The sequence below is a fragment of the Equus przewalskii genome, chromosome 28 (assembly GCF_037783145.1).
Source record: "Equus przewalskii isolate Varuska chromosome 28, EquPr2, whole genome shotgun sequence".
NCBI classification, from domain to species: Eukaryota; Metazoa; Chordata; class Mammalia; order Perissodactyla; family Equidae; genus Equus; species Equus przewalskii.
In genome coordinates, this window is record NC_091858.1 from 4,644,639 (window position 1) to 4,669,315 (window position 24,677).

Sequence of the window (24,677 nt, forward strand, 5' to 3'; positions counted from 1 at the left end):
CACCCTCAGCAACTCCATTATTCCCTTGCTGGCTCCCACACTTGTAAAGTCAAAATAGCTTAACAAGTGCCTACAAGACTAATAATCATTATTTTTTAAAGATCATTTTTTGTGTGCTGAGTTCCTAAAAACAGTTTGGTTATATGACATATAATTATTATTGTGTATAATCATCTGTAGGATTAGTTACACTCTCCTCATTTTAGAGAAGAGTGACTAAGCCTTAAAGAGGTAACATGGTTTGTTTACCCTTCCACAGTAATAAGTGGAAGTGTTAGAATTGGAGCCCAGGGTTAGCTTCAGAGACTACAGTCTTTCCATTGTTCCACACTGCCTGCTTGGAAAACAGACCTGACAGGGCCTTGATGAACACCCCCAAAAGGAAGAGAACTGTATCTACTGCAAAGTTCTCCATATTTTCTCATAAAGAAGCTGTGCTTATGTGAAACTGGTCACAAAGGCCAGATGGCAACAGATAAAAGTTTCAGAATCGGGGCTGGCCCCGTGGCCGAGTGGTTAAGTTCGCGCGCTCCGCTGCAGGCGGCCCAGTGTTTCGTTGGTTCGAATCCTGGGCGCGGACATGGCACTGCTCATCAGACCACGCTGAGGCAGCGTCCCACATGCCACAACTAGAAGAACCCACAACGAAGAATACACAACTATGTACCGGGGGGGCTTTGGGGAGAAAAAGGAAAAAAAATAAAAATCTTAAAAAAAAAAAAAAAAGTTTCAGAATCAAAAACAAAGACTTGAAGAGACGTTTGTACACCCAAGTTCATAGTGGCATTATTCTCAACAGCCAAAAAGGGCAGAAACAACCCAAGTGCCCATGAATGGATGACTGGGTAAACAAAATATAGTATATACAAGCAATGGAATATTATTCAACCTTAAAAAGGAAGGAAATTCTGACACATGCTACAACATGGATGAACCTTGACATCAGGCTACACAAAAGAAATCATCACAAAAGGACAAATACCATATGATTCCACTTATGTGATGTGCTTGAGTAGACAAATTCATAGAGGCTGAAAGTAGAAGGGCATTTGCCAAGGGCTGAGGGAGAGGGGAGTGGGGGGTTGTTGTTCAATGGGTGCAGAGTTTCAGTTTTGCCAGATGGAAAGAGTTCTGGGGATGCGTGGTGCTGACGGCAGCATGACACTATGAATGTACTTAATGCCACTGAACTGGACACTTAAAAATGGTTACGACGGGAAATTTTATGTTATGTGTATTTTACCACAGCTTTTTTAAACCCAGCAAAGGCAAAGTTCTCGGTAGGTGAGGGGTCTGTGAGGGCCATCTTGGTTGGGGAGGGTCTGTGAGAGCCATCGCGATTGGGAAGGGTCTGTGAGAGCTGTGGGGGAAGGAAGAGCCACTTTGGGCGTTGGGTTCTGGCCTTTGCTTCTCCCCTTCCAGTGCTAGCCTTGACCCAAAGCCGTAGGACCAGAACAGTCAACATCATAGTCATCCTCTCACTTTGCGGCAGCGTTTTGTGAGCTGAAACTTGGAGATGTCTAAGTGCCCGCCTCTCACCTGCTTTTTCCATGCCTGGCTTCCTAAGCTCCAGCCATACCGGGCTCTTTCCAGGTAGAGAGACACTATATTCTTTTAGATCTCTGGGCCTTTATGCACTTTAAGTCCCCTCTCTCCCTCCTCCTCTCCCTCAGCCCCTATTGAAATGCTTTTCTCTCCCTGTTCACCTGGCTAATTCTTTATCATCCTTCAAGACTCAGCATAGACATCACTCCCTTCAGAAAGCTTTACTTGAGCTCCTCCAGGCCTGGACAATGTGCTCCTTCCTCTTTGTGTTCCTAAAGTACCTTGTACTTCCCCCATCATAGTGCTTATTAAACTTCATTAAACTTCCTTTTTTTGCTCTATCCCCCAAAAGACTACAAGCTTAATGAGAACAAGGGCTTTATTTGTCTTCTTTTCTGTCCTGTCTTTAATGCTTAGCATGGGGTCTGACATGTAGTAGGCAGGCATTCAATAACATTGGTTGAATAAATCAATTCAGTGTATAATAAGGTTTACTTTTGTGAAAATATCTACATAAGCACTTTCTCATTTTGTCTTCTTGAAAATTCTGCCAGTAAGATTGAATAGATCATATAGTTTTCATTTCACAGATGTGGAAATTGAGGTCTTAAAAAATTTAGGCAAGAGGGGCTGACCTGGTGGTGCAGTGGTTAAGTTCGCACGTTCTTCTTCAGTGGCCCGGGATTCGCTGGTTCGGATCCCTGGTGCGGACGTATGCACTGCTTGTCAAGCCATGCTGTGGCAGGTGTCCCACATAAAACAGAGGAAGATGGGCACGGATGTTAGTTCAGGGCTGGTCTTCCTCAGCAAAAAAAAAAAAAAAAAAGAGGAGGACTGGCAGTAGACATTAACTCAGGGCTAATCTTCCTCAAAAAAAAAAAATTAGGCAACAACATAGGGCCCTACAGAGAGAAAGCGGTGGAGGGGCCTCTTGTCAGAGTCTGTGTTTGTATCACAATACCTCGTGTCTTGGCTCCCAACTTCATATAAATAAGACTCCTCCTCTCTAGGCATCTCTTCATTTGTTTCCCTAAAAATGCAAACTTTGTGTGTGTGCACTCCAGTTTTCTCTTGCTGACTGCAGCAGACACCACTGATGCCCCTTTCATGTCCCCACAGTCCGCCGCTGAGTCCACCTGTGGCAGTGGTAGACAGTTTTCAGGGTGTTAAGAACTTTCCACCTCAAGCCCCTACATTTCTCATCTCCTGTGCCTGAGGGTTTTCTTCAGTACCACTGGCACTTGCTCTCTGCATCCCAGTGCAGCCCAGAACTGTGTGTAGGGACTTAATGCCCTTGGAAGCAATCCCCAATTATGGGGATGGGAGCCACTGGATAAATCCTACAGCCTTCTCGCTCTCTGGTGGGATGGTTCTGAGGTGTGCTCCCTCCTCATGGTTTCCTGCAGGGTCTCCATCAGGGCTGAAGCCTAGTTGCCTGCAGGGGTTAGCCCACACAATAACATACCCTCTAAGGGATGTTTTTCCCCTCCTTGAATCATTGTAATCACTCTCTCATTTGTGCTTCCAGAGATTACTTCACAAATAAGCTACTAGCAACCAAGTCTTTGTCTCAGGGACTCATTTTGGAGAAAACCAGTCCAAGATATGACGAATCCACAGCAAGTGAGGACAGGGAAAAGAGCACAGCTTTCTCTCCACTACTAAGTAACGGCTTTGGGAGACACTCTCCTGCCAGGTTCCTCACCTGCATCCTCACCAGGTGATCTTTTGGGCCCCTCTCAGCTCCGAGAGGTCACTTATTCCGCTCTAGGGTACACTTATTCATCAACTGCCAAGCTTGGCGATCATTGTTCTTCCAAGTGTGGTCTTCCTCTAGCTGCACAGGTGCCCTTGGGGCACTGAGTGGTGGCAGGCCGGTAATTGGCACAGAGCAAGCAATTTCCAACCTCTGTGCCAGTTCTCTCTGTCCTTTGTTTATCAGAACTGGCTGAATTACTGACTCGAATCCCTGAGGGGAGGACAGAAGTTGCAAACAACCATGGTTGCCTACACTCCATTAGCTGAAGCAGACAGAGCCGGCAGCACAATAGAGCATTAACTTCCAGACATAGACATTTAGTTTTAGACAGTCCATGAACAAGCGTGGAGAGTGCACGGAAGTAAACATACCCACGCAGCAAAATGCAAACGAGCAGCACACCAATTGCCTGTGGTCAACTATTGCACAACAGGTTTCTGAAACCAGTTTTCCCAGAGTTGCTGAAATGTTTGTTTGTTCAAAGGACGTTTCTGTAAATTCCAAAGGTCAATTTAGTTGATTCATGTCCGTGCCACTTCCACCACAAAATGTGCACTGCTGACTTGGGTCTTCCTTTCTCCTCTCCTTGGGGATACTGGTGGGCTACCCACCAACTTACTGTTTTCTTCACCCCCAGCTACTGAACCTGATGACTGCTCCACCACACACTCCACCCTAGCAGGAGGAAATCACAGGTGCAAGGAGGCAAATGTGCTTCATAGGCAGAGGGTTACACTTGATCAAACTCTGGGCGCCTCAGTAACTTTTGTCTTATTTATCTTCATACCCCATTCTTAAGTAGAGTGCCTGGCACCTAGCAGATGTTCATTAAATATTTGGTGAATGCTTGGATGCCCACATGAATGGATTAATGAATACATGCATAATTCTTCCAGCTTGAAAGACTGAGACTTACACTACGAATATATTTTCTGAGTAATTAGCTCTGTGTATAGTGGGTGCTCAATAAATGTGAATTAATGGATCAATAATGTGCCTAAAGTGGTTTCCAGAGAATAAATCACCATGGAGGCCTGTGGACATGCCCCCATCTTGCTGTTGGTGGATTGCGTGTTGTACCCATTGAGTATTATAGTCTTACATAAGCACGTAAGTGATTCTTATGATAATTTGCACTACCAAGATTGGTAAACCATCATTTTAGTAGGGTTTTCTATTTTGGCATATGCCCTTTACCCATATCCTATTTTGTATTAGTCTTGTAAGATATCTAGGCAGGGTTAGATAATGGGGGAAGACCAGGGCTAAAAGTAAGTTCCAGACAAATCCCCTAATTGAATAAGAGTTTGTCTGTGGTCTTAAGCATAGACGACTAGTCCCCAAGGGGAAGTACTAGCTATGTTGCCTATAGTACTCTGTGGGCATGCAGTACATTTTACAAGGCCATAATGGAGTAATAGGTACAATCATTCATTGTTATCTTTATCCCTTTAAAGCTGCTTCAGAGTGCTAAATCAAATACAGCTTCCTTTCTTCACTATATAATGGCATTGTAGAATTGAGATAATTTGTTTTTCTATTTTCATATAGCATTGAATATTTCCAGAAAGTTGTGTAAATACTATGCCATGAGTCAACATTTCTTATATTGAATAAGAGTGGTAATAATAATAGCGATAGCAGTTTCCATTTTTTGAGCATTTGCTATGTATTAGACTCTATACTAACTGCTTTATAGGCAAAATCTTATTTATTCCTTGGATGAAGATTTGAAGTATTTATTATTATTTTCAGTTTATGTATGAGGAAACAGAAATTCAGAGAGGTAAGTAATTTGATTAGTATCGTATAGCTGGTAAACAGAAGTCTGTTTGATTCCAAGTCCTTTGCTCTTAATTACTTTACTAGCATGCATGCAGGAATACTTTACAGAAGGCTGAAGTTAGGACCATCATTTTAAAAAGTAGGACCTGGAATAGTAAAAGCTATCATCAGATTTTATGCTAAGTATATTATAAAAGTTGTCCCATTCAATATTTAGACAATACACCTAATAAATTAGGTACTATAGCTTCTTTATACAGATGAGAACATTTGAGATACTAAAGGTCGCGTGATTTGCCATAGATGACCAGGAACTAGGTAGCAGAACTGTGACCTAAACCAGCTCCATCTGATCTTGAAGCCTCGGAGAACCTCTGTAACGCTCTACTGTGTCTAAGGCAGAAATTGCCAAAGTGTCTTTGACATATATTTATCATCTTTTTGTTTGTATAACGTCCATCCCCACTTCTTACCAACATTTGCTTCTGCATTTTAATTTTTGTGGAGGAAAAGGGCGATCACCTCTTCTCACGTGTGTAGAGCTGTTGGGATAGCGAATCCATGTTCCTGCATTTTACTAAAGAAGCTGAAGGGACCAGATTCTACCGTCTGTCAATTCACGGGGACAAGATGTGGATGCATGACCTAAATTTGACCAGTGGAATACTTTTTTTTCAGGAACTTGAATCTTGATGGACTCATGCAGGTGGTGCTGATGTGACTGGAATGTTTTAATCTCATTTCTTTTTTCTCAAATTTCCCTGCCATGATCACTTTTGTGATTCCTATATTACTGTAAACTCACTCAGGCATAGCCCTGAAGCATAATGAAGAAAAGAAATACTTTCATGAGTCGAATTCTAAAGAGCTCATTTTATCAACTTTGCTTAGGAGAGATGGTCTGAAATAAGATCCTCACTTAATCAGGGGCAGTGGCTAATAGTCTGGCCAGATTATAAAGAACTTTTAAGGAGCCTGATTAGGGAATTGATGAGAAGGAAGTTTTGAGGAGAAGTATGTGGACACATGGATCCTATGTTATTTAGGATTAGTTTCAGCTTACCATAACAGAAGGCCCTACAAAACAGTAACCAAACAATGGAAGATCGCTCTTTGTTCTGTCTTGTTTTCTGTTTTCACATAAAAGAAGTTGTGGGTGGGCATCCAGGAATGGTACAACTGCTCCGTGGTCATCTTGGTTACTTCATGGTCCAAGATATCTGCTGGAACTCCAGTCAATCATGTTCTAGGCTTTGGAAAAGAGAAAAAGGAGAAGAGCAAAAAGAGGAACACCACCCAACTGTATCAGCTTTTTTTAAGCAATCTTCTTGGAAATTCCATGCAATATTTCCCTTTACATCTCATCAGTCAGAATTTAGTTACATGGCTACACTTTGATGCAATGGAGGCTTGGAGGTAAATATTTTTCTGTCTAGATGGTTTGATACTCTAAATAAAATCAATATTCTATTTCATATAAATTATCACCAACAGTCCACCACTGCAAAAAAGAATCTTAATAATCAGGTGGACAGACCCGCTTTGTACTAAGTTCCTTTACTGGTCACCCCAGAATTTGCTCAATAACCTCAAGAGCAAAGTAGCCATGATGGCAGGCATGGAAACTGTACATTGGTTCAGACACAAAGACATCCTTTCACCAAGGTAGATATGCAACTGACCATGCTGAATATCCAGTAAGCCCCCATTGCTGAGCACCCAGTTTAGTGCTATTTGCTGATAAGAGAATTCAGCATGCTGACAGTATATTATTCACATTAGGCCCTTTCCATTATGAAGGGGGCAGAGACTGGATTTTCTGGCACAAACATTTTTTCTAGATTTGCATTTGCTTTCCATGTCTGTCATGCCTTTGCCAGTCCTATAATCTATGAGCTTGTAGAAGTCCTTATATGCCATCATGGTATCTCACACTTTCATGACATGAAAGATATTGCCTCCTTGTCAAAGTAGTAAGGCAATGATCCTGTGCTAATGGTATTTGTTGATCCTATTCTGTCTCTCATTACCCTGAAGAAACAGTAGTAACATAGCTAGGATACAAAGCCTGGCCAGGTTGTGCTGCTGTCCTGAACAATGCAACGAAAGCTGTGAAGCAGTGACCCAAAATATGATGGTGTTTCACCCACAGCTAGAATATATGGCTCTTAGAGCTAACAGAAGGAGACAGATTTGGCACTTCACAAGGTTACATATCTGCTTGCTCTCTACAACATCACTGCTTTCTGTTCTCAGGACTCGGAGATTGGAGGTTTTTAATACTAATTCAATTGGGAACCTGGGGTTCCCCATGTAACTAGGTGAATAGGTTAAAAAGAATGTTATGGCTTTAGCTATCTAGGGAAATTGAGTTATTCATATATATTTGGGCAGGAAAGAATATGGATGAAACCCAAGTTGTTCCCTTTGGGGTTTCCTTGTACTTCTATGTCTAGTAGTAAAAGCTAATGGAAGACCTTAATAAAAGGACTGCCAAGGTCTCAATTCCCTCAGCAAGGCAAAGGTTTTGGTCACCGTGTTAAACAATCCTCTCACAGACCAGTTGTTGGAAGATGGCAAGGGAATGCAGCATAAGCACAAGAGAAAGGGAAAGAGAAATATTAGTTATGGTCTTGTGACCAGTTGTGGAAATGAGCTCTATAGTCTCTAGCTTTATGCATTTATTGTGTTGTGTCTACACACGTCTACAAACATTTTTATATTTCTGTTAAATTATCTTTTTATTTCTCAATTTCTATCTTTGAATAATTGTATTTATTTTTTGTTCTGTTGTAGGGAAAACACAGCAGAACTAGTGCAGGAGGGATGGTCACCAAAAAGAGTTCTTTGATTTGGAGATGATAGATAACCTGCAAGACTTAAGTTACATAGTTTTTATTGTACGTGAAATAGTTTTATTATATTGGTTGGTGGAGGTATGTCAGAAAGTTCATCCAAGGGGAAAAATGTATGAACACTGAGCAGCAAAATAGATAATCTGAAGTTCACATTTGATGAATATTGTGTGAGTGACATCTCCCACAATTCATTCCCGCTTCCCAAAAGCATTCTATTTTCCTTTTGGGAGAGTTTGCGGTCTTGATAGAGCAGGAAATCCAAAAGCCTAATTCAACAATGAAAGCTGTAAGGGCCGGAGTGACACTGCTGTTATCATGGGGCAAGCATGTGTCCTAACCCTGGACAATGGATATGCTGCTTCTCTCTGCATTTTTAATTTTAATGGTTCAAGATTATTCATCCTGATACTGGTGACTTCACCAGCTTGATGGAGATGAATACTGGGATTCTTATTCCTTAGCTCCCTGCTGAGGTGTTTTGCCTTTTGCCTTTTGCCTTTTTCAAAGTCTGGTTATAGGACTTCCGATTACAGAAAAATGGGCAAGGCATAATTTCCCTATCCATTCCTGTTAAGTATACCTAAAATGCCTTGAAATTATTTGTAAAAGAATATGAAACGACCCTGAAAGGTGGAGCTAAGAAAGCAGTCAGACTAGGGACCCCAGGACCCAAGTAATGACATGGTGGTCAGTTCACTAGGTTTTCTTTTTGCCTCATATATCCCTGACTGGATATTGGAGAAGCCAGCAACCCAGAAATGCCCATGGGTGAGGACAAGAAAAGCTCCAACAGAAGTCTGCTGTCTCTAGCCAACGGATCAGGAAAGGGACAGACCTGCAACACAGAAAACTTTTAGAAACTAGCCACTCTACTCCAGCCAAACACCACACAAAAACTGCTGCCCCACCCCCATACCTGCCAACAAAGGCCAGTGGAGACCATCTGCTGTAATGAGGTTCCCTAACCCCTTTACCAGTGTGTTGTCAGAAAAGGCAGGGTGAAGACCCTGGACAATCATCCCCACTAAGCAGTAAGGAAGCTTCCCACCTTACATGGGTCAGTGGAGATCATGTGGGAGCCTGGATTTCTGCCACCACCTGACAGTAGTAAGGTGCCAGCCATTTCTCTGCCTCAGTGGTAGCAGAGGAGGCTGGTGGAGAATCAGCACCCCGTGGTGCTAAAGCCCCTCCCCCTCACCAGAATCTCAGTGGGGAGTGATAACAAGGCACCATTGCACCTCTCAACCAGGATAGTATCAGCAGAGGTTAGTGCAGATCCTGAACTCCTGCCCAATAATAATGCACCTCTCCATGCCCTGAGTGTCAATGGATTTGCACAGTGGGGAACTTGGACTTCCACCCCCATCTGGCAGTAGGTGATGAGATGCCTCTCTTTCCCTGAAGAAATGGTGTCAGACAAGGCTTGCTACACCAGAAAATTCAAATAAGGCCCAGAGTCTCTTAATATAACACAGAAAGTATGCAACTTTAATCACAAATCACTCTTCATATAAGGACCAGGAAAATCTCAATTCAAATGAAAACAGACAATCAATAGACACAAACAACGAGATGACAGATATATTAGAATTATCTGACAAAGATTTTAAAGCAGCCATCATAAAAAGAATATTTTCAACAAGCAATTACAAACACACTTGAAACAAACGAAAAATATAAAATGTCAATAAAGAAGACATACCAGAAGGAACAGTATGGAAATTTTAGAACTGAAAAATAGAAAAACACATAAAAAAACTCAGTGGATGAGTTCAATGGCAGAACGGAGAGGAACAAAGAGAGAATAAGGGAAGGTGAATTTAGAACATTAGAAATTACTGAATCTAAAGAAAAACAAGAGAGAGAGAAAAACAGACTGAAAAAAACAATAAACAGAACCTTGGGAATCTGTGGGACAAAAGTTTTCAAAATCTAGTATTTATACATTAGAGTCTAGAGAGAAAAAAGAAAGAGGTTGAGACTGAAAAGTACTTGAAGAAATAATGGCTAAAAACTTTACAAATTTGTCAAAAGGTACAAACTTACAGATTCAAGAACTTGAGCTGACACCAATGAGGACAAACCCAAAAGATCAAACTTCCAAAAATTAAAGACAGAAAATTCATGAAAGCATCAAGAACTGACACTTATCTACAGGAGAAAAACAATTTGAAAGAGAGCAGATTGATCTTTAGAATCTCAGAAGGACAGGAAGAAGTGGCACACCATTTCTCAAGTGTTGAGAAAAGGAAACGTCAAGCCAGAATTCTATACCCAGTGCAAACATTCTTCAGCAGTGAAAGGGAAATTAATATATTCTGAGATGAAAGAAACCTCAGAGAATTTATCAACAGTAAACCTACACTAAAAATATTGCTAAAGGAATTTTCTTAAAAAGAAGAAAAATGATAAAAAAAAAAAACGGACCTTAGAACATCGGGAAAAAAGAAAGAGAATGAATAGGGCAAAAATATCCATAAATACAATAGTGTTTCCTTTTAATGTTAAGTTTTCTAAATTATGTTTTACATTTGTAACAAAAATTATGACAAATTTATATATAAAATTTATATTAAATATAAAAAGTATGTAGAGGAAATATTTACAACAATTACATTGCACATGGAGGAGGCTTATGGATGTAAAGTGAGGTAAGCTTTCTACACTTCGCTTGAACTGGCATAATGTTCATACCAGTATGCTCTGCAAAGCTGTGCCTGTATAACGTGATACTGCACATATATAATATAGTAAAGCAACGGCTAAAGCTGCTTTACAAAGAGATACAGTCAAAAACCCTGAGATGAATCAAAATAAAATTTTAAAAAATATTCATGGAGAATGGGAATTGGTCCCACTAGTAATACATGAAATGGAAAAAAGCCATTCTCACCTTGATCCTAGAGAACTAATGAGAGCGGGAAGGTGCTCTTGCAGGTAAGATAGAACCAGGCGTGTGGGGAGTTAGGAGCTGGATATAAAAGCATTAGAATGTTTGAGATAGATGGAGACAGGCACTGCAGATAAAAAAATATTTACTTCAGCATTTTGTCAGAAAAGATGTGTGTGGGAAGAGGCCACACATGGAACGATTTTGACATAGAGATCCCACATTAGGAAGGTCAAAGGAGGAAAAACAGAACGTCTGAATTCCCCTATGACCACACTGGGCTGTCTCTGGACATAACGTTTACCCCTAGGGTTTGCTTATGTAGAGTCAGAAGTCTTTTATCTCAGGAAGAAATGAAAAACAGATTGTATGGGCCAGCCTGTGTATCCTCCTCAGCACTGTGAGTAAAGAAACTGAAAGTCTTAGTCACTCTTAAAACCAGAGGAAGAGGCCAGCAATATAGCTCACAGAGAAGCGCCGTGAAAATACTTAACACTCACAGAGAGACAGATGTGTTGAAGCTTTTTACCTGGTAGCAGCACCAAATGTTAATGCATCATTTCATGGCCAAGGCTTGTGTTCTCCAGGTATCAGACAAGGCACAGAGTTAGTCCTGGTGTTTTGAAAGTTACCTTATAACACTAGCAGTGTGAACCTCACTGTCTGACTCTCCGGATAGACTAAGAATTCTTTGAGGACATGTCTTGAGACTATTCTATATGTACAGAATATAGAGTATAGATATATACACACATATAGCTTATCCAGTACCTGGCATGTAAAAGCTGCTCCAAAAATGATCATTTGATGGTCCTGAAGTAAGTGCTCTGAAGATTGGGCATCTGAGCTATGTCTTTAGTTTGGAAGCATAAAATCTAGTTTCTACTGTTTGCATCCCTTTCTGAAACCACTTAATTATTTTACTATGCTATATATAAGAGTTTACATGCTGACAATGATCCAGCCTCTTAGCTGTGAGTAGCATCCACATCAGGCAGTTCTTTGCCAATGTTGCTGAGAATTTCAGTCTAGGATCTATTCCTCTGTGCTTGGAACAGTAAATCAAGCCTTCCTTTCCTCTTTGGACAGAGCAATCCAGATATATAGCTTTGTGACATCATTAGGGTTTCAGAGTCTGCACTAAAGAAGCACCAAACCCAGTCCTATTCTGCTTTCTCCACCAGGGAGGCCCTGTTGAAAGTTGGGGAGGATATTTCAGAGCCACACCCGTGGAATTCCTCCACCGCTGAGGCAATAAAGGGTGGTTTACGGTGATCCCTGTCTCCGGGTTAATCTCAGAGCTTGGAGGGCAGATGGAAAGTGCACTTTGTATGACTCCCTCCCTCACCACCAAGAAGCCCGGTGGTCACCACAAGGGTGGGGATGCAGAAGATGCTATATTAATGGTGATTTCTATTGAGAACAAAAAGGGACGTCGGCTTTCATTTTCTGCTCTTTTCTCTGTGTGAAGGGACTTCTTGCAATTGCTGTGGCCGTTGCCCCTGACTCCTAAATTAAAGACTTCTGAAGTAAATGAACAGTTTATGAAGTATGAATTAAAGATTAGAGCTAAATGGCCTGACTCACCGGTGAGCGGAGGGTGATTCACGGCAGGGGAATCTCTTCCCAAATCCGGTAATGTAGATTCGCCAGGCAGCACCAGCACTTTGGGATCCTGTGTCTCTGTTTCTGCTCCCAGCGTGGCACAGAAGCTCAACAATGAGACAGTGGGACAGGAGTAAAACTACTAAAAGCTGAGGCCAAAGGACCAAGTCCACTGTTAAGCCACTTAGGAGGGACTGAGGCAGGCTGGCTTACAGCATACTCCTCTCTCTTCCCATCAGACAACATGCACCAAGCTTTGGAAATTGCTTCTCCTACATTCAACTACATCAGGTAAGAACAATACAGAGGCCATTGCATTTGGAGCCAAAACATCTGGAGTGAGTTCGAGTTCCTTCCCTTACTGTGTCCTTGAGCCTGGGTAGGTCACCTATCTCCTTTGAGCTGCATTTTCTTTATTAGCCAAACTGGAATAATAAAACCACCCACCTAACCAGCCTGTGGAAAAACTAAGTGGAATAATATTTGTGGAAGCATTTCATAAATTATACACATGCTATTATCATTAGTTTTCACCCTGAATGCTTCTGTCTAAGCCAGTCCTGTATGCAAAGCTTTGCATGATGTAAATTTGAGTGAGATTTTACTGGCATAAAAGTGTGAGGGAAGGACTCACAAAATAATTTGCCCCAGGCTACAGATCCTATAGAGATAAGTAAACACCTGTTCCCTGGTAAGGCAGTTTGTTCCCCCTATACCAGAATCTCAAGTCGTGTTTATATTGCTGGCTCTACCTCAAAAAGGCTCTATCCACACACCCTCTGAGCTTATCATTTCTTCCTTCATTCAAAGAATATTTACCACGGAACAGGGAGACATGGAAGCAGAGGGGACATGGAGGTGACTTCCTGGAACTCAGAATTGAGTGGAGGAAGCAGTTATAGAACACATAATTATAGTTACTCCATGAGACAAATCCAGCAATAGAGGCAAGTCTAAGGTGTCAGGCAGGGTATAGGCTGGTGGGGCAGGGTAGGGGGCGGGGAGTAGTGGAGAAAGGGCCTCCTGGAAGCAATGCCTGAATTGAGTCTTTAGGGATTTGCAAGAACTTGCCAGGAAAAGACAGAAGGGGAAGGTGCTGAGGGAATTCCAGGCTCTCCCTACATGGAACAGATTGACTTAGCTAGCAATCATAAATTATGAGGAGTTAAGATAACATGATTTAAAATACCAATAGTCACTCAAATGTTCCGTGATATGTCTGCAAGGAGCAGATGGCTTGGTATAGTGAGGGCTTGTTCAGTGGGGCTGGTAGTTGTGGGGTGGGCGTTCCAAGGAAGGGGGAAGATGGGTTTCTCTGGTAAATTTCATTGTTAAAATATGATTAATTTGTCTATGATTTATCATTCTATTTATCATAAACGTTGCCTGTGTTTAACGCAAACAAGCGGAGTCTTGCCTAAATGACAGTGAACCAACCACAGCTTAGAATAATCCCCAACTGATATTACAAATAGAACTAATTCCCTGTGCATCCAGCACAGGATTGCCTCGTGCACACTTATTAGAGAATCATTGGATGTTAGAAAAGAGAGAGGCCTTAGAGAACATCTAGTCCAGCACATTCACTCCACAATCAAAGGCATTGAGTCTCAGTGAGGAGAGGCATCCTGCCTAAGATGGGCAGGCAGAGGGGAGTAAGACAATCCTTTAGCTACCCAATGTATAATTATTTTCAGAAGAATTTGGATTTGTATTAAACATTTTCCAGCTCTTTCTATTTTATCCATTAATTTTAGCATCATTAAGACCGTTAAGAAACACACTAAACCAATTTCAATTCAAGCCCCAGAAACAGTTTTCCCTCTGATAAAATCGTAGTTGGTCAGCAGTTGATTTGGGATTTTGCCACTTGGAGGAAACCATCCATCTCCCTTCCTGTGTCTTTTGGCCTAAGCTGTCTTGAAGTTTTTACTATGTCCTTCATTTAACAATAGTATTGTTTTCTTTCCTGACATTTGAATTTGTTTTCTATTTCTCTTGAAACTTAATGGTGCAAGAGAGTGATCAAAAAGAAATATTTCCCTTTATTATACATGGAAACACCTTTCTGCATGTTATTGGAGAGGGATGGGTACGTGGGCCACCAACACAAGTTAGGCATGTTACAGTTTATATTCAGATCATTATAAAGAAGGTAAGGTTTCCCCCTTCAAAAGCAAAACTCTCTTTCATTAAATGTGAGGTGAGCTATAGGTAATGGTTCACAGTCCCTTGATAACAAAGAGAAGAGGAAAACACCATAAGCCAGTGGTTCTCAAACATTAGCTTGTAATGCCATCACCTGGGAATGTGGTAGAAAAGCAAATTCTCAGTTTGAACCCAAAATCTGCTGAATCAGAAACTCTAGAAAGGAAACCATCAACGAAACTAAAAGGCAACCTACTGAATGGGAGTAGATATTTGCCAATCATACATCTACTAAGGGGTTAATATCCAGAATATGCAAAGAATTACAGAACTTAATATCAAAAAAAAAAACAACAATCCTATTAAAAATGGGCAGAGAACTTGAGTAGACATTTTTTTCAAAGAGGACACACAGATGGCCAAGAGACACAAGAAAAGATGCTCAGCATCACTAATTATTAGAGAAATGCGAATCAAAACCACAATGAGATATCACCTCACACCTGTCAGAATGGCTATTACCAAAAAGACACCAGATAACAAATGTTGGAGAGGATGCGGAGATAAAGGAACCCTCATACACTGTTGGAAGGAATGTAAATTGGTGCAGTCACTATGGAAAACAGTATGGAGTTTCCTCAAAAAAATAAAAAATAGAATTACCATATGATCCAGCAATTCCACTTCTGGGTATTTATCTGAAGAAAACTAAAACAATAATTCAGAGACATATGCACCCCTATGTCCACTGCAGCATTATTTACAATAGCCAAGATATGGAAACAACCTAAGAGTCCACTGATAGATGAACGGATAAAGAAAGTGTGATGTATGTATACACAAAGGAATTTTAGCCACAAAAAAGAATGGAATCTTGCCAGTTGTGACAATGTGGATGGACCTAGAGGGTACTGTGCTAAGTGAAATAAGTCAGACAGAGAAAGACAAATGCCATATGATTCCACTTATATGTGGAATCTAAAAAACAAAACAAATGGACAAACAAAACTAAACAGAAAGAAACTCACAGATATAGGAAACAAACTGGTGTTTACCAAAGAGGGGAGCAGGCAAAATAGGTAAAGGTGATTAAGAGGTACAAACTTCCTGGGGATGGCCCAGTGGTGTAGTGGTTAAATCATGCGCTCTGCTTCAGTGGCCTGGGGTTTGCAGGTTCAGATCCTAGGTGCAGACCTAGCACTGCTCATCAAGCCATGCTGTGGCAGTGTCCCACATACAAAATAGACAAGGACCAGCACAGATGTTAGCTCAGAGACAATCTTCCTCACCAAATAAAAAAAGAGGTACAAATTTCTACTTATAAAATAAATAAGTCATGGGAATGTAATGTATAGCATGGTGACTAGAGTCAATAATATTGTATATTTGAAAGTCGCTAAGAAACTAGATCTTAAAAATTCTCATCACAAGAAAAATATGTAACTTTGTATGGTGACGGATGGTAACTTGACTTATTGTGGTGATCATTTTGCAATCTATATAAATCTATATAAATACCAAATGACTATGATGTACACCTGAAACTAACAGGATATTGTATGTCAATTATACTTCAATAAAAAAAGAAAGAAAGACACTATGGGAGTGGTCATTCAAATCTGTGTTTTACTAGGTTCCAGGCAATTCTGATGTAGGTTTCAAGTTTCAGATACAGTCTCCTGTAAACTTATGGAATGCAACCAATTTAAAGAATTTACTCCTGACTATGAGAAGAGGTAGAATTTCTTCCAGTCTGATTGCAGCTATTTTACACAGGAAGGACTTTTCTCATATCGGCGTGGCTGCAAGTTGAAGATAATATTACAAATTTTAGTGCAAGCTGACTGGCCTAAGACCAGGAGCGAGCTGTCTACACACTGCAATTTCATACTCTGCCCCACCAAACAGCCTCAGCTCCCTCTCCTCTCTCAGAATTTTACTGGCAATAGTTAATAACTATACTTAAGGCTTTAATCCTACTATTATTCAAATCCCTTAGGTAGGGTTAATACTTTCATCCTTTATCAATCTCTTCTACAATGGAGCGAGTTTTAGATTCCTTTTTAAGGGAACGTTTTGAGAAACATGCAGGGAATGGAGAAAATTGGACTATTTAAGCAAGGTATAACATAAATGGGTTTTGTTGCCTACTCTATATGCGTTCATCCTATTCTTATTTTTTTTTAAAGAACCTATTTTTTGTTGGGTGTGTGACTGTTCTGTTAAAGGACTACATTTGCCCATATCCGTTGTAACTGGGAAGGCTGTGAGACTAAAATACAGTCAATAGAAAGCCAAAGATATATAGGGCACTTCTTGGAAGTCTCTTCAAAAAAGAGAAAATTACCCTTCTTTGCCTTTTTCTTCCTATGACCTGGAAGGCAGATACAAAGGCTGGAGCTCCAGCGACCATCTTAAACCATGAGGTGGAAGAAATCCTTTGAGGATGTTAGCGCAGAGACAAAGAGCAACTTGAGTCATTAATGACTGTGGAGCCACCATTCCATGCCTGTATATTTTAAAATATGAGAAAGAAACTTCTATCCTTGGGATGTTTTTGTTTTTGATTATATAAAATACAACATTGTCCTGATAGAAGAGGTGTCACCAAGTTGGGGAGTTGGCAGCACAGAAGGGAGGTTAAAAGTGTGGAAGCTAAATTTTCCAGCCAGGCAGTAGGATAGCACATTCCTTCTTCCAGAAAATTAGCTTTCCCTTGCCAATATTCTTCACAGTCTTTAGCTCTGTAAATCCTTAGTTCCAGTTTTCTCAAATTCTATAGTATTTTCACTTCTCTCAAAGAGTATTGTTGTAAAGTCTAACAACACTGACATGTTTTTGTTTTGATTTAAAAACTAGATATTTTATATCATTTAGAATTTAGGAGTGGAATTGGAGAAGATCTTGTATAGTAAACATGACAGCAATCAGATAGTGTCAGAAAATATTTCCCTAAAAAGATGAGAAAGCAATACCACAGAAATTTCTCAGTTTTTCCAAAGGTCTTCCTCTGTGGTTCTTTTCACAGTTTGGCAGCACTTAAGCCTCCCTGACAGTAAAGATTCTCAGATAACACAGGTCACGGAAGGAGGATGAAGAATTCCTCTCCAGCTTAAGAAAAATAAACTTCGTTTTTAATTTTAATAAAGAATAATATAAAAAGAGGAATACAAATTATCTACAATTCGACCAGCCGGAATATCCTTAGTAAAATTTACAAATAAAATCATAAATTTCCTCTTCCAGGTGAAGCCTGAGAGAGCAGAAATGAGTGGAACTCTTCCATGACTCTATGCCTTGGATTTAAGAAAGCAATCTTCCCTTCCACACTGTTCAACAGGGTGTCTAACAGTCCCTGGAAATTAATAATAGTGATAAAAATAGCAGCAAATAGATACATAGTGTTTGTTCTACCCAGACACTGGTCTAAATGCCTTAAAATATTAACTCATATAATCATCATATCCTATAATGCAAGTATCGTTATTACCTGAAAATGGACACACAGAGATGTTACAAATGTATCGAACGGAGGAACTGGATGCTTACCCAGGCAAGAGGCCTAGAAAGGAGGGATGATGTGAGTAGAAGCTGTGTGGGCTTCGTACTCTGTACTGAGATCACTAATCCCAAATTTATGTTTACTATGTGGCTAAGGGGGATTAGTAGTATATAGTTTGGATTTGTTGTTTTCATTAGTTTCATACTAAAATTTTTAATTCTCTTTTCAGTATCTTTATTAAACCTTGGAAATGAACAGACAAGGGAGATGATAAATAAGGACTCTTAAGGTTGTTTTCTTTTATGCTTTTTAAAAGAAGGTTGGACTTGGTTAGATTAGCTAGATATCACATTGCCTAGTCCATCTAGCATCTCAGCCCATCCATGCGCTCCCCTCCAGAGTTTGAATAGAATTTCAGTGATTACCGTAATAGGATATTTGTAGGTAAACTATTTTCCCTTGCAGACTACGTCACTGAGCTCTTACGATGGTAGGTATTGCACACATGTCACTCACGGCCACGTGCCATAGAGTAAGGATGTGTGTGGGGGGGATGAGGCAGGCAATGAGGACAGAAATACTTAGTCAGTGATGATATTTGTCTTTTCTTGTAGATAAAATCCCAAGTAATCTCTTTCTAAGCCCAAGGCAGTGATTTGGCTTCTCCTCTTTGTGCTATTTATGTGATCCTTCTTTTCAATGCTTACACATGTTACTCATCCCCTTTTCACAGTTTGGCAGCACTTAAGCCTCCCTGACAGTAAAGATTCTCAGATAACACAGGTCACGGAAGGAGGATGAAGAATTCCTCTCCAGCTTAAGAAAAATAAACTTCGTTTTTAATTTTAATAAAGAATAATATAAAAAGAGGAATACAAATTATCTACAATTCGACCAGCCGGAATATCCTTAGTAAAATTTACAAATAAAATAGGATTTGCTTTTGGCAAGGCCCTGGGTGCCAACATCTCGAGATTCCCCCTGTCCTACTTCGGAGAAAGAGAGACTTCAGAACCAACAGGCTTGCCACATCAGGCGGGAATCCATTCCTTGCTCGGAGCTTGGTGCTGAGTGTTGCAGGTCGCTATTGCCCTCTGGTGGTAACGGCCCACACTTACAAGCAAAGTTTAAACTTCTCAAGCCGCAGACAGACAGACAATCCCCCTCTCTGATGTTTGCCGGGCCCGGGGTAAAAAGTGCAAATGGACATCCACATACCATTCCTACACATAGTTAAAAGTTATAAATCAAGCTAGTAAATTATTAAATAAAAGATGTTCCATCATCCTACCTAGAAAAAGATAATTTCAGAATGACCTGGAAGCCCATACTCAAGTTAAGATGCTCTGACTCAGAATTCCACATCAGACACGAGACAGTCGGTCTCAGGTCTCGCCTCCCTCCTCGCAGCGCCGCTCTGCGCGTCCTTTCAGGGACTGCTCCGCCAGGCCCGTGGACACCCGGCCCCCAGCTACACTCCGGCCCCGTGTGCGCAGAGAGCCCGCCACACTCAGTGTGGGCATGTGGACACCAATGGCACAGTCAGGAGCAAGCCCAGGAGAGAGGGCTGCGCAGGTTCCAGAAGCAATCTTGAGACCGTTTGCGCAAGGAATTCTGGGGATCTAGGTACCCAGAACAAGATCTAGAAAACAGTGGTGGTGGAGGTGGTAGGGGCGCCTGGAGGGCAATTAGGGTGACCAGACAGGTTTGCCTAGATCTGTCCTGCTTTTGGCACTGAAAATTCCATGTCCTGGGAAACCTTTGATCACGATGTGAAAAGTTCCACTTTCTGATCTTGCATCAAAAGATTAAAGGAAAAGTACAAAATTCACATGACAGTTCCCAAATAGCAGCTGCAAGTGACAGTTTTTTGCATCACATAGATATGGTGTGGATTATCCATCTTCCATAGTCATTGTCGCCGGTTTTTCCTCTGACAGCTGACGTTGAAGCTGTGGTCTGTGGTTCACAGTGGTGTGGTTCACAGAGCCCGAGCTGCTCTGGGGAATCTGAGTAAAGCCTGCAGTTTCAGCACATTCCAATCCTAAGCGTGAACAGTCTGTCTGTGACTTGCTTGTGGACTAACGCTGTGCTTTTTATTGAGATAGTATGTCTGATTGAGTTTGATTTTTCACATTGTGATCATCATGACCATGTTTCCTGAACTCCCTTGAAAAGTTTAGACAATTAAAATGAGAACAATTACGTATTAGTAGTTGTTTAATTGGTCCTGCTGCTAATTACTAATTGCCATTGTTAACTAGCCAATCGTTTTGTTTAAATACTAGCATTTATGTAACAAAAAAGTAAGTAATGCTGAATATAATAATATAATTTCAATTCTAGATGCTTATTTTTCATATTTTAATGATAAATTAATAACACATGCATTATTACTCTTATTATTGCTGTTGTTGTTATTTTGTCTAGGATAGCTGTGTCCCTGATTGTTTCTCTAAACAGCTGGTCACTCTAAAGGCAAGCCCCACGCCCCTAGTACTCCTCACCTTGTGAGGAAGGATATGGCCTGTGAAGGGCCAGAGTGGGGTCTAAGGCCTTACTCCAAATGGTTCCCAACATACAGTGCAGGTCAAATCACTGAATGATCCCTTTAGGGAGGAAAAAAACTGTTTATGGATAATTAAAGGCAAATTCACAATAGATTTTGGTTTGAAATCTATACAGCCACAGAACCGTGTGGGCCGATAGATTTATGAGTTTACAAAGGAAATTACTTTGCCAAAAAAAAATCATTTATTTTTGATGATGCTTACATTCAGGAACTCAGTTTTTTAACGTTACTGTGAAGCAGATGCTAAACTGCAGAAATTAACTAGCGACTGCATTTCAGAAAGCAATGATATCCGACTTCTTTATCAAGTTTACTGTTAAGTGAACACAGAAAGAGAAGAGCGTTTCTTCCATTAGCAAAGCAGATAGGACATCTGTGCACAAGAAAACGCAGGACAAAATTCGGTGGGTGAGATTCATTGTTGTGGAAGGAATAATTGGCTTGTCGTACTGAAAGTTTCATATCCCAGATCTTAAATTGGATAAGATCTCACAGGTTTTAAGCATTTCTTTGTTGTAGTTGTTGCTTAGTTTTATTTTGATTTTAACTCTGGTTTGGAGACAACAAAAGATGAATTTCGGACTAACAGCAAGGGAAAGTGAGTTCAGTCTCTGAGCGTCCCTGTCCTGACCGGACCCTGTAAGTCCAGAGAGCTTTGCATCCCAGGTGGAGGGATCCCAGCCCCCTGCAGGCAGCCCCAGGGCCTGCGAGCCCCACAGAGCGGGCATCACTCTGTGATATATGTGATGTGTGTGATGTATGGCGTGTTAGCTGTGCAACTCACTGGCATTTCCTTTCTTTTTGTTGTTTGCTTTTAGAATCATTCCTGAGTCTTTACTGAAGTCTCCTAAAAATGCCAACTAATCCCAGCTGGACGTGGGCTTTTCCAGATGAAAAGGAATCAGCACTCCTTTGCCACCAGCAGTGGTAGGTGGTGGGGGCAGCCAAGGAGAAGGTCAGTCCTTGAAGGTCAAATCTGGAAGGCACAGGTTTAGGACTTCAAGGTCTTGTTCCCCCTTCCCAGGTGAAGACTTCCCCTACACTCTCAACCTCCGGCAGTGGGTTTGAACTTGTATTGAGAGAGACAGTGTGTCATTCCACGTGGATCACCCAGCATCAGGAGCTTTAGTTGTCAACTAAGAATGTCTTTTCTGAGTGGTGTTCCTTGCTTCTCCCTAGTGGCTTCTGTCCAGTCCACTGCTCATCCCTTCCTGGCATCTCTTAGGTGATAGTGGTACTCCGCACTAAGTTTGATCTCCTCTCCATCATTTCAAAGGAAGGTTCTTCATCTGTAATAGGGAGTGTGGGGAGAGTGTATTTCAGACACCATAACTGTCCTAATTCAAATTCTTCTCAAGGAGACTTGTGATGGCTAATTTTACATGTCACCTTGGCTGGGCCATGATGCCCTAATATTTGGTCAAACATTATTCTGGATGTTTCGGTGAGGCTGTTTTTTGGATGAGATTAACGTTTAAATTGGTGGACTTTGAGTAAAGCCAATTGCTCTCTATAATGTGGGCGGGTCTTATCCAGTCAGTTGAAGGCCTGAGTAGAAGAAAGACTGACTTCCCCTGAGAAAGGATCAGTTCTGCCAGAGTCGGCTGTTAGACTTGAACCATAGCATTGGCTCTACTCTAGGTCTCCAGCTGAATATATAGAGACATATATAGAGTTCCTAAGCCTACACTTTTGCCATTTCTTCAAGCTTGCAGTAGTATCTGCACATAATAATAAAAATAAAAATTATTTCTACCATTAGACAGTCATTTTTTCACTGATGTGGATATTTTTTATCCCTAGAAATCTTGAGAAAAATGTGTTCTTTTCTGTACTGGAAGCTTTACTTTCACCACTATACCAGAAAGCATGCGCCGCACAATGACATTTCAGTCAACGACAGACCACACATACGACAGTGGCCCCATACGATTAGTACCCTATAGCCTAGGTGCAGTAGGAGATATGCCATCTAGGTTTGTTTACATACACTCTATGATGTTTGCACATGACGAAATCACCTAACGACTCATTTCTCAGAACGTATCCCCATTGTTACGTGACATTTGACTATGTGTGTGTGTATAGAGAGTGTTCTGTTTCTCTGGAGAACCCTAGCTAATTCAAGGCTCTCATTAAGGAACTTCAAATAATTATAAGGCATTGAGGGAGGAATCTACAGGTGAGCACAAATTTGGTGAAACTTCAAATTGAACACGTAAGTGCTATGTACTGAATCTCTTTGTAGGACTCACCCTCTACAATAATTGAAGATGCAAGCTCCCTCAGATGAGAAGAAAACATCCATTTTCCTCCCCCTCCACTTAGTCCCTGGCAATAAAGCTGAGTAACCTGAAGGAAAACATTATTTGAAGGCAAGAATTTGTAGCTCTCCCCTCTATTCCACTCAATCTGGATGTTGATTTATTCTACAATTACTGAGAAACTGCTATGTGTTAGATGCTACAAATGGTTTTGATTATATCTGGATGAATTTAAAATATGATCCCGTGTCAACATCCTTCTTGGTCCTCATCAATACGAAACAAAACTTACAATGGCACAGCGTGGTGTGCCTCTCCTGGGGTCTGACTCTGGGCTGATTCGGCGGCCTGTCTGTTCTCAGTCACAGTTCTGCTTCTGACGCCCATATACATACACACGGGACCCACACGTGTGCACATAGCTCCCAGAGGATGGTTTCTGCAGCCCGTCTTGATTACACGTCCCTTGGGCCTCCTCTCCGTTCTCCTCGGAACTTACAGAATCGGGGAGTGCAAGCTGCCCATTCTTCTCACTGTTTCTTTTCCCCATGCTTGTTTTCTTACCCAGATCAAGAGGGTAGTCAGGGAACAGACAACACCGTTGTGTAATACCATTCACTCAGGGCCTGCTATCTAACAAATATAAATTGGCTTTACTTTTCACAAAAGCCCCGCAAGGTAGCTATTTACATGCATGATCACTAAGACTCAGAAGTATTAAGGGAGGTGAACAGCTTATATTGTCAGTAAACAGCACAGTGAGGATTCAAATCTGTGTCCAGTTTCCAAGCCTACACTTTTGTCATTTCTTCAAGCTTGCAGTAACATCATCATCATCATCATCATCATCAAATTATTTCTACCAGTAGTCAATTTTTTCACTGATAGTCATTTTTTTTCACCTACGAATCTTGAAAGAAATGTGTTCTCTTCTGTACCAGAAGCTTCCTTTCACCACTATATCATAAAGCTGAAAATTGAAACTCTCTGGCCCAAGAAATCAAACCTTGGCACGTGAATTAGCAGTTGGTTCATTGGCAAAGGAAATGCTTTTGTTTGCATTTAATTTATCCTTGTGTAATGACAGCAAAACATTCTGACAGCTTTGGAAGACAAAACTTTGTAAACTTCCTTTCCCACCCTGTTTAGCCTCTCTGGTTTTCCATTTATTCAACATTTATTGAAAACCGGCTCTGAGTCAGGCTCTGTGGTCTCTTTAAGTGAACTTGGATCTGTTGAAAGTATACCAATTAAGATGATTTTTCATTAATCCTGTCACTCTGAGGGACAGATCAGGGCTCCGTTTGGTGCAGGTCTAGAGGTAAAACCTAAACTGCCTGGCATCCTTTCTTAAGTTCTCTAATGTCCTTGTCATTACTCCTGCAAAGTGCCCACATTGTTTCAAGAAAAATCCAGATTCTGTCTCATCCTGCTTGCTTGTTTTAAGGTCATGTCGTCTCTTTTCTTTGCCAAGTTCAGGGCTGTAGCCAGCCAGTTTTAACCTCCCTTCTGGTTCTTAGGGACTAGACAAGGGGAGTTCAAGGCCATATGCATGATAATAAAAGCATAGGAACTACCATTTAGTTACTCACTCTGTATATTAGCTCCACACAGAAATGACAAAGTTCCTGCTTTTACAAAGTAAACTGTGACTCTGAAAGATTAAGTTTGTTATTATAAAATGTGACAAGGGTGGAATACAAACTCAAGTTTTTCAGCTCTTTAAGTTCACACTTTTGTCAGTTTCTT

General features: G+C 40.9%; 2 long non-coding RNA genes across 4 annotated transcripts in view; one reads left to right on the plus strand and one right to left on the minus strand.

The window, feature by feature from the left end:
* Positions 1-19,778, minus strand: part of LOC139080127 (uncharacterized) — a 33,332-nt gene extending 13,554 nt beyond the window's left edge. Inside the window, exons 1-3 of one of the 2 annotated variants that reach the window (XR_011534320.1) lie at positions 19,384-19,778; positions 6,153-6,340; positions 2,181-2,281 (exon numbers count right to left, since the gene is read on the minus strand). This is a non-coding gene — a long non-coding RNA (uncharacterized lncRNA). Of the gene's footprint in view, positions 1-2,180; positions 2,282-6,152; positions 6,341-11,608; positions 12,159-19,383 lie in introns of those variants that run through there. The other variant, XR_011534319.1, reaches the window with a different exon arrangement.
* LOC103554299 (uncharacterized) lies at positions 12,058-23,027 on the plus strand. 2 transcript variants are annotated; one of them, XR_545666.2, is made up of 3 exons: positions 12,058-12,733; positions 21,483-21,591; positions 22,913-23,027. It is a non-coding gene; the product is annotated as an uncharacterized lncRNA (long non-coding RNA). The 2 variants fall into 2 exon arrangements; XR_011534318.1 differs by having other exon boundaries at positions 12,145-12,733; positions 21,483-21,619.
* The last annotated feature ends 1,650 nt before the right edge of the window (positions 23,028-24,677 follow it).